We start from the raw sequence: 10266 nt of genomic DNA, 5'->3' as shown, positions 1-10266 counted from the left end.
CAGAGAGAAAAGGAACAAGCTGACACTGATAAACAAATTGAACCCAGAGCAAGTTCACCTTTTCATTGAAAATATTTTCCTAGCCATCAACAGGAATGAATCTCTGCTTTCAGTTCAACAAATTCACAAACACATGGCAAAGTACCTGAATATACCAGAAAGCTGACATAGCAAAGGTTATCGGTATGCCTTTGAATTTTTTAATTCAGTCAATCAAATAGTGCAGGATTAAGGATGAAAGCATAGACAATACAGTGCACAAAAAGCTAGGTCTGTATTTCAAATACAAGGAGAAAAATAACAACTACCATAAAATTCTTTGGAGCATCATACAACTGTCAGATGTTGACATATATACTGTAGAAGCAACAATTCAGTTGTATAACAAGAAAAACATAAGGATATCATTGTGAATTAAAAATAAAGAAATTGAATCAATTTGGAAGCAGGGTTTCAATTTTTTTTTGTGTGTAGTTAAAAGAACACAGATTTGTTGACATTTTCATTGTTCGTTTACAAAAACACTTAAAAATGTTCTGATGGGATTGTAACGCTGTAATTTGATTCTTTTACTATGCCACGTAAGTTTAATGGATGACAGACGTCTGATGTAGCTCACAGTGGTCAAAGGGGCCCCTATGGGCTTAATGTGATTGCTCAGGGAAAAAAAAATTTGGAGGGAACATTGGTAAAGACGAAGTTCTGGTAAACTGATGCAGTGGACAGTGCACATTTGCACCGACCTGTGTTTAAAGGTGTGTCATTTGTCACCTTCTCATTCTTCACCTGCCACTTGTAAAGCTTAATCACCTCTGTAAAATTATCATCAGACTGCAAGCTATCCGCTAGAAGTTGAAACCCATTTATGTGCTCAAGTGTTTTTATAACCTTTCATCCATAGTCTCCTAATTAGAGCCCTTTCTGTTTAGTTCCCTCGCCATTTTATTCGTTTACCTAAGGCTTCATCACTCTCATCTCTCACTGGCTAATCTGAATAGTGTAGGTCTCATTTTTTCACAGCGCTTATAAATATCCTGTTAAGAGAGGACAGATGTTTCATAAAACCAAGAACTCACCTGCAGCATTCGCTGCAGTCAGTACTCAGCAGTGGTATATACAGAGAAGAAAATAAGTATTTGAACACCCTGCTATATTGCAAGTTCTCCCACTTAAAAATCATGGAGGGGTCTGAAATTTTCATCGTAGGTGCATGTTCAGTGTGAGAGAGATAATCTAAAAAGAAAAATCCAGAAATCAAAATGTATGATTTTTTTTAACGATTTATTTGTGTGATACAATTGCAAATAAGTGTTTGAACACTTGTCTATCAGCTAGAATTCTGACCCTCAAAGACCTGTTAGTCCGCCTTTAAAAGTCCACCTCCACTCCATGTATTATCCTGAATCAGATGCACCTGCGTGAGGTCGTTAGCTGCATAAAGACACCTGTCTACCCCATACAATCAGTACGACTCGAACTTGTAACATGGCCAAGACCAAAGAGCTGTCCAAAGACACCAGAGACAAAATTGTACAACTCCACACAGCTGGAAAGGGCTATGGAGAAATTGCCAAGCAGCTCGGTGAAAAAAGTCCACTGTTGGAGAAAAGGAAGAAGCTAAACATGATGCTCAATCTCAATTGGAGTGGAGCCCCGTTCAAGATATCACCTTGTGGGGTCTCAATTATCCTTAGAAAGGTGAGGAATCAGGCCAGGACTACACAACAGGACTTGGTCAATGACCTGAAAAGAGCTGGGACCACTGTTTCCAAGGTGACTGTTGGTAATACACTAAGACATCATGGTTTGAAATTATGCATGGCACAGAAGGTTCCCCTGCTTAAACCAGCACATGTCAAGGCCTGTCTTAAGTTTGCCAATGACCATGTGGATGATACAGAGGAGTCATGCGAGAAGGTTTTTGGTCAGATGAGACCAAAATGGAACTTTTTGGTCATAATTCCACTAACTGTGTTTGGAGGAAGACGAATGATGAGTTCCATCCCAAGAACACCATCCCTCCTGTGAACCATGGGGATGGTGCCATCATGCTTAGGGGGTGATTTTCTGCACATGGGACAAGACGACTGCACTGTATTAGAGAGGATTATTGCGGCTATGTATTGTGAGATTTTGGGGAACAACCTCTTTCCCTCAGTCAGAGCATTGAAGATGGGTCGTGGCTGGGTCTTTCAACGTAACAATGACCCGAAGCACACAGCCAGGAAAACCAAGGAGTGGCTCCGTAAGAAGCATATCAAGATTCTGGCATGGCCTAGCCAGTCTCCAAATCTAAACCCAATAGAAAATCTTTGGAGGGTGTTGAAACTCTGTGTTCCTAAGCGACAGCCCAGAAGCCTGTCTGATCTAGAGAAGATTTGTGTGGAGGAGTGGGCCAAAATCTCTCCTGCAGTGTGTGCAAACCTGGTGAACAACTACAGGAAACGTTTGACCTCTGCAATTGCAAACAAAGGCTCCTGTACCAAATATTAACATTGTTTTTCTCAGGTGTTCAAATCTGTATTTGCAGCTGTATCACACAAATAAATTGTTAAACAAAATCATTGTGATTTCTGGATTTTTCTTTTTAGATTATCTCTCTCACAGTGGACATGCACCTACGATGAAAGTTTCAGACCCCTCCATGATTTCTAAGTGGGAGAACTTGCAATAAAGCAGGGTGTTTAAATACTTATTTTCTTCACTGTATTAATGTGCACAACCTTTGTAACCTTAATGAGCTCCTGATTGCTCTGTGAGCTTCAATCCTTATTGTAGCCCTTGTGCAGCTCACTCAGCAGACTCACCTTCTCCTTGACCTCGCGAATGGTATTTATCCACTTTGAAACCTTCTCATTGTTCTTCTGGTCCTTAAAAAGAAGAGGGGTGTATGTATCCGAGCAACCCCCTTCCAAAACTGAATTTGGTCATGACGGCACTACATGACAATCGTGGTTCATCTTTCACTTTCTCACATAATTGGAGTCTTACAGAATTCCTTTTTATGGGATTTTTATACTCTACTGTTCAGAAAAGTCTGAATTTAGAGTTGTGTGCTCTCAGAATGGTTGTGCTGAATCATGCTGGACCACAGAGCTATTGAATGCAGCTGGGGCGTACTTCAAACTAAGAAGAAGAGATGGTCCCCACCTAAGCTGCAGTAATGCAGTACCACCAGAAAGTATTCACACCCCTTCACATTTTCCACATTTTGCTAGCATTAGAGACTTATTCTACAGCTGAGTTGAGTCTAGTTTTCTTGAAAAAAATCTCCATAAAATATGCCATTAGGACAGATTAAAAATAAATTAGGACATTTGTGTGAATATATAAAAAAATGTAAACATTCCAACATAATAAGTGCGTAAGTACTTATGCCCTTTGCTTGTTGTTGTTCCCACAGAGCTGAGAGAATAAAGCTCTGTGTATTTTTGTATATGAAGAGTTCAGACGTGAAAGCAGATATACAGTATCCATTTTTGTTGTTTCTGTATAAATCAAAGAATCTACCGAAACAACAAAAATTGATATATCTGCTTTTGCGTCTGAACTCTTCATATGTTCCTGCACCGTATGTTTTAAAATAGTAGCTGTTTGAAGGTTTATGATAACTGCAATATCTCTGCTAATTTCCATTAGTCCATCTCTGCCAGTTCCCATTATACAGTACGTCAGCATTAACAGAGACAACTCGGTGTTTAAATATACGTTTTTTTTTTATTCTCTTTTGTGTTATGTCAGTTTTACGGTAAACCTCAGCTGGTCAGTGACAGCTTGAAGCAACAATCTGTGCAAACAAATTTCCTCAGTAATGTTAGCCACTAGTCTCCCATTTCTTGACTGCTAGACATTAACAACAGAATAAAGAAATGCTTTAGATGTCTTCGCTAAATTTTAATTATGTTTAACACATTGAAAAAAAAAATTAAGTGTGTGAATGGGGTAAAACGTTTTTTTAAGGTCTCTGGTTTGCAGATTATGTTTTTGGAAATTCTCAAAAAACCTGTGTGCACTTCGTCTGCAAAGATTGTGCAGATAATTGTGTGGCCTGATATTGCACTCCACTTGAGCTAATAAAGCAACAAATGACTCACCCACCGAAACATTTCCTTAATGAGCTTCTTTGCAGCTTAGATCTTCAGGGTGTGTGCTGTTCAATAAGTGAGACAACGTCTCGAAAAACAGGATAAGTGAGAGAAGCGGAAAGAGAAAGAGAATTTTTTTTGAAACCCTATTCTTAGAAGTAAGGTAGTCAAAAGTTTAGATGAGTTTAGAAAAATATTCTCGTTGCTTGGTTCTTCAACATCAGGAATGTCCTACATCCCTGTAGGAATAATTGTGATCATAATTATCATACATTTGCTTCCAATAAAGAAATGCTTTGCTCTGCCCTAGATAACGTGGCAGCCTCCTAGCAGGAGATAGCAAGAACAAAAACATCTAATCATCAGAACTGTTAGAACTGCTGCCTGTTAAAGAAATGATGACCACACACGTATTCAGCAATCTTCCACACATGCACACGCACATGAACAAACATTTACACCTTGTTTCAAACTGTTTTGCTTTTCGTCTCCTTTTTGTAACATTCATGTAAATAAGGGGCATCTCAAAACTAAATAAATAGAGGTGCCGAGGAGAGGATAATCAGAGAGTGCAGTGGTGAGTTGTATGGAACAGTTCCTCTCCTCTCTCCTCGCGAGACTTGAACTGGTGTCTTTGCTTCCTTTTTTGTCCTGTTTAATGAATGTCTGATTGGTGAACCTGACATTTACTTGGTCCTTCGAGCCGGATCTCAAGATACCTGAGGTTTCCAGGGGCCGAGTCGACGTCCAGGCAAAGACCGTGGCCATGGCACTTGAGACCCTTTCCGGGACTGGGCCTCGACTTTGCGTCTGGAGACTGAGGGTTGACGAGAAGCCGAAGGAAGTGAAGACATCTCTGGTGAGTAGGAAACTCACACACTCATGAGGAATGAGTGAATGTGCGTCTGGGTGACTGCAGCAGAACCAAACCTCGAGAATACTAGTCACTATCGAGTAGACTAATTAGTCTATAAAACTGAGAAAAGGGCAAGGTGTGTCCTGTACGTGAGCTACGTGAAAAGGAAAGGAAATTGAGTGACAACTGTTTGAGGATGCAGAGGTAAGAATTCTCCGCCACTTGTGGTAGAAGCTTGAGAATTACCTCAAACGGAACGTAAATTTCACCCTGTTCAGGGGGAAGTCAGTATAGTCACCCTAGGTGAACCACTGACTCCAACAGGGGAAAAACAAATAGCAAAATAGTTGAATCACAACATCTGAAAAAAAAATAATAATAATGATGTGTAAGGACTAAGTTTGTAGAAAGCAAATGTCCTACTAAAACAAAACATCTAAATTTGTGGATAACACAATATGACTTTGCTGGCCAGCTCAACATACACACAAAAAATATATATAGTTAATCTGCAGGATAAAATAAGAGAAACACACATACACACACAAAAACCAAAAAAAAAAAAAAACATTAAAAAAAAACAAAAAAAAAGCTGGACTCAAGATGATGTGAAAACGGCCATAAAAGGTATCACATCTCATAAAGTTGATGTAACATAATTCGTCCAGGGAACGGAAGACTTGAGAAAATCTTACCACTTAAATGGTGTGGAAGTACAACAAATTTGGATGACAGCAAAGTACTTTCTCACAACAGCAGGGAGTTCAAGGGTTAATATCGCGCACTTCTGCTAGATTTAAAAAAAAAAAAATCTGCCATTGGAAGAGCAAAATAAAACAACAATGAACCATTTGAAGAATACAGATTTGGAATAAATGCATGTTTTTAAAAAAAACGGTGGCATTCCTGAAGATCGCACTCCAGGGAGTATGTATCAAGGGCAATTAAAAAAATGCTCTTCATGTGAATTCAAATAATCCTATAAAACAATGAATTGAAAAACATTGGATTGACAAACCGACTGGCAGCCTGTAACAATACGTTAACCAAGCACTACACGCAGAAAGAGTGCTACAAAATAAGAAATAGAAAATTGACACCTTTCTGACAGAGAAAGGAGAAATTTATGGAGCTTTATGCGAAACATTTAATTGTGGCCGCAGAAGAGGAAGAGAGCAGCCATCTCCCCATCAAAAATGTCACAACTAATGCTCCCAAAATGCAACTTTTTAATTTGTCCCATACGTTTTTTTTTGGGAAGAGATGGCTTGCTGAAACTAGGACTGGGCTTAATTCCCTCTCTGACAGGAAATATAAAAGTAAAAAAATTAAAAAAAAGGAATTACTGGGAGGACAGTTAAATATCATACAAAATAGGAACCCAGCGCTCTATTATTACACCTTACATATTCCAAACAAAGCTCCCACAAGAACAAGAGATTTCTTGCTGCAAACAGCTCAAGATGTGATTGAACAACCACAAAATGACGTAGGAAGTGACTCATTGCATGTGACAATGTAGTATAAGATAAACTTATAACAGCCCACACCAGACAAAATCATGATTATCTGTTCTCAGATGGTATATCAGTCGTGGTGACAGGTACAAGACTGACTGACAAACTAAATGCACTAAACAAGGAATGGACACTACCACACACGTCATTACAACGGAGTGGAAGAGTTTGGGACAATTTGTTTTGGTAGTACGAAATGTTCCTGATTGGACAGAAAAAGAACCAGATTTGGGTTGGGATGACTGAACTGTACAGACCATATCTTATTGGACAGTCTTAAACAATCTGAGACCAGATGCTGCTGTATTCACGGTGGTATCACAATCTACACAGACAATACTGGAAGAATAGAGGAATAGTGACAACTACAGGGAACACAGTGACACATGCAGAGCTACTACAAAATTTGCTCGTAGCAGTTAAATTACCAAAAGAAATAGCCATATGTAAATGTGCAGTACACACATCAACTACAGACAAAAAATCATTAGGAAATTGATTTACAGATAAAACAGCAAAAGAAGCGGCAAAACCTTTATGGGATTAGCTGACCATGTAACAAATGAAGACATACTTTGAGATGATGTAATAAACAAAATGCAACAACAAAGCTTACCAGCAGAACTAAAAATGTGGAAAAAATAAGGTACTACATTACAAAATGGGAATTATGTCAGCACAGATACAAAAAATTCTACCAAAAACATTTTTTAAGTGGGCGGCAATCTTGACCCATGGGAAGTCTCAGGTCTCAACAGGGGGAATGTAGCCCTGGTACAAAGGCATTACATGATCCATGGATTTAACTTGTATGCAAAAAACTTTTTTTGTAGGGCTTGTTTGATCTGCGTGCGACATAATCCACAAGGGAATGTGAATACAAAATGTGGTCAGTTTCCTCAAGCTACACATCCATTCATCCCTCCATCCATTTTCTTAGCCAGTTATCCTCACAAGGGTCACGTGGCGGGCTGGAGCCTATCCCAGCTGTCAACGGGCAGGAGGCAAGGTACACCCTGACCTGGTTGCCAGCCAATTGCAGGTCACATGGAGACAAACAGCCGCACTCACAAACACACGTAGGGGCAATTTGGACACAATGATAGATTTAGTCTAACTATACATAAATTACAAGCACGTAAGGGTCTCATTCCATTCAAAACACTGTTTGGGAGACCATACAAATTACCAATAATTTCCACACAATGAGAGATAGACGAATGATGAAGGAAAAAAAAATACACAAGTGGGTCCCTTTCAGGAGTTATTAAGAACCCCAAACATCTTAAAAAATTGCAAAAATGTGTACTTGAATTCATTTGCTGATTGTAGGAAAGTTATTGCTTTTGAAACCATTGTTAACACAAACAAAACTAATTTGTTTTTATTGGCCACTTGTAAGATAGCTGTTCTCATTCCCACTGCCAAGGTCGCTGTAATGCGGTTACACATGGGAGTGAGACTAAACAGTGACATTTTGCTGTTGGGTGTTGGATGAAAACGCTATACGTTATTTTCATTTTTCTGTTCGAGTGGTACCTGTGGGAACCACTCAAGGTCCCACCCCCAAAAAATAAATACAATAAAATAAAAACAAAACAAATTGGATAATTACATACAAAAAATGTGTCCAAAAGATTGTAGTGTTTGCACAGATCCAGAGATAATACCAATGCTATTAATTGATAACGAATGCAAAAAAAAAAAAAAAAAAAAAAGTTGGGGGATTCTGTGTATCCATTAACTTCTTTTGAAAAACTAAAAAAAACATTGTTTTCCAATGGTGTGTCACTAGGAAATTTCACATGCATCAATTTGATAGGACTAGAAACAAATTGGGAATTTTATCAGCATTGATGTGTGAAGCCATTTTTGTGCCACTGTCATGGTGGTGCAGCAGTAACTGTCTTTTTGATTTTTTTTTTTACGCCGGATGCCTTTCCTGATGCAACACTTCTGCATTTGTTCGGAGAGAGAGCCGAAGCCAATCCCAGCTAACTTCGGGCAGCGGCAGACTACACGCTGAACTGGTCGCCAGCCAGTCGCAGTGCAGATGTCGACATCATCACTGAGCGGGAATTGATCCCACGCTGCCTTGACTCGAAATGACCCTCTGAGGCAAACCCGAACTACAATGTGGCCCGCAAGAGAAATGAGTTTGACATCCCTGAACTACATCATCAAAAAAAAAAAAAGTAACAAGTTACTGTGCTTCAATAACCTTCTTACTGCCATTTGTTTATTCATCCTATGTCTGTTTATGAATTAACATCTACTCTACATGCAGTTTTATCCGAACAACGGCATAGACTGAGCAAGAGCTGAATGAATGACATGGACAAAATAGCAGAAAAAAACACGTGGATACACATTACACACTGTAAAAGGTCATCTCAGGTGAGTCACCCAAAGGGAAAGGTGAGCAAACACCAGCATACGGTGGGTGCAGATTTATAGTATCTGAAAATACCTGAAGGCTGGTGAAGATTTAAAAGACACTTGACTCATTTAGGGGTGACTTGGTCGGCATGACTTCAAAATGGCTGAATAATATCAGAGCATGTTGGGCTGCAACATTGACAGCCGTAATGATATTTTTGTTCATATGCTACTTTTGGACACCTATAAAGCTGACAAAAATACATAACAATAGAACCAATAATTATACTCAGTCAACTATGCCTACCACACATAAGATAAAGAGGCGCAACCTCATTTCAAATAACTTTGGTAAACAACTATGCGGGAGGCATGAGGCATGAGAGGAGGACTCCATGTGTGCCTCCCAGTGAATCAGTTCAGCACTTTTTCAATTCCTTGGCAGAGTCTAATTGCTGGGGATTCCATCTTTGGGCTTATGCTAAATGAAACCCCCACTTTCTTCTCACCATTTGCCAATTTAATGCGATCTTAAACCCGAATGCCATACAAAAGAGTACGTATACTATGGAGGGAGTATTTTAACTGAAACGCCTGAGGAACATTTTTTCATTATTATGATTATCATTTTTTTTTACAAATAGGAAACAAAACTGGTTATTATTAATGTAGAATGCAGCTAACAAGGTAAACTATAGTTACATCACATGCATGGGCCCTAGGCCACTAATGCGTGTCATTCCAACAGAAATCCCAACACAATGTACCCTGGAGGTAATGACTAAAACAACTCCTAACACCACTTGTCAGAAATGAAAAAGTGTTTATCCAACAACTAAGGCAGTAAATGATAAACTGATATTTTCTACTAATGTTGCATTGGCTAATTTCTCCTGTGTTAGCTTTACAGGGACGGATTTTAAGGTGGGAAGTCTCAACAAAACATGGTGTCATGATATCCATCTACAAACTGCCCCACTGCTCCCATGACTTAGGCTTCTCTTTATCCTCGAAGATGGCGCCTTTGGTTTTAGTTGGAGCGGATGGGAAGCGGTTGTTATCACTAATTATGGTATCCTGATTGACAATGCCTGGAAGAGAGCAGGGACATGTATCAACCACAGTTGAATCAACATTTTGTCATCACCGGGGATCCTGTCTAAACACTGCACAATAACTTGGCCCACCTCTGGCCTTTCATGAGCAGCTGTCCGGGAATGTACTTGACATTACAGGTTATAGTTACATTTCGGGGGTTATTTAAAACTGGTGTTTACAGTCATATATATTAAAACCGTCTCCCTGAGAGTAGTGTTGTTAAAATGATCTTTTGAAAAATCACACTTCTCTGGCCCCATCTAATGCCTGTAATTTAATTCATTTTCATGATTATTTTAAAACTGACTTGGTGAAAGAAGAACCTGCCAGT

This window comes from Syngnathoides biaculeatus, chromosome 9 (assembly GCF_019802595.1).
Source record: "Syngnathoides biaculeatus isolate LvHL_M chromosome 9, ASM1980259v1, whole genome shotgun sequence".
NCBI lineage: Eukaryota > Metazoa > Chordata > Actinopteri > Syngnathiformes > Syngnathidae > Syngnathoides > Syngnathoides biaculeatus.
Note: the sequence above shows the minus strand (reverse complement) of the source record.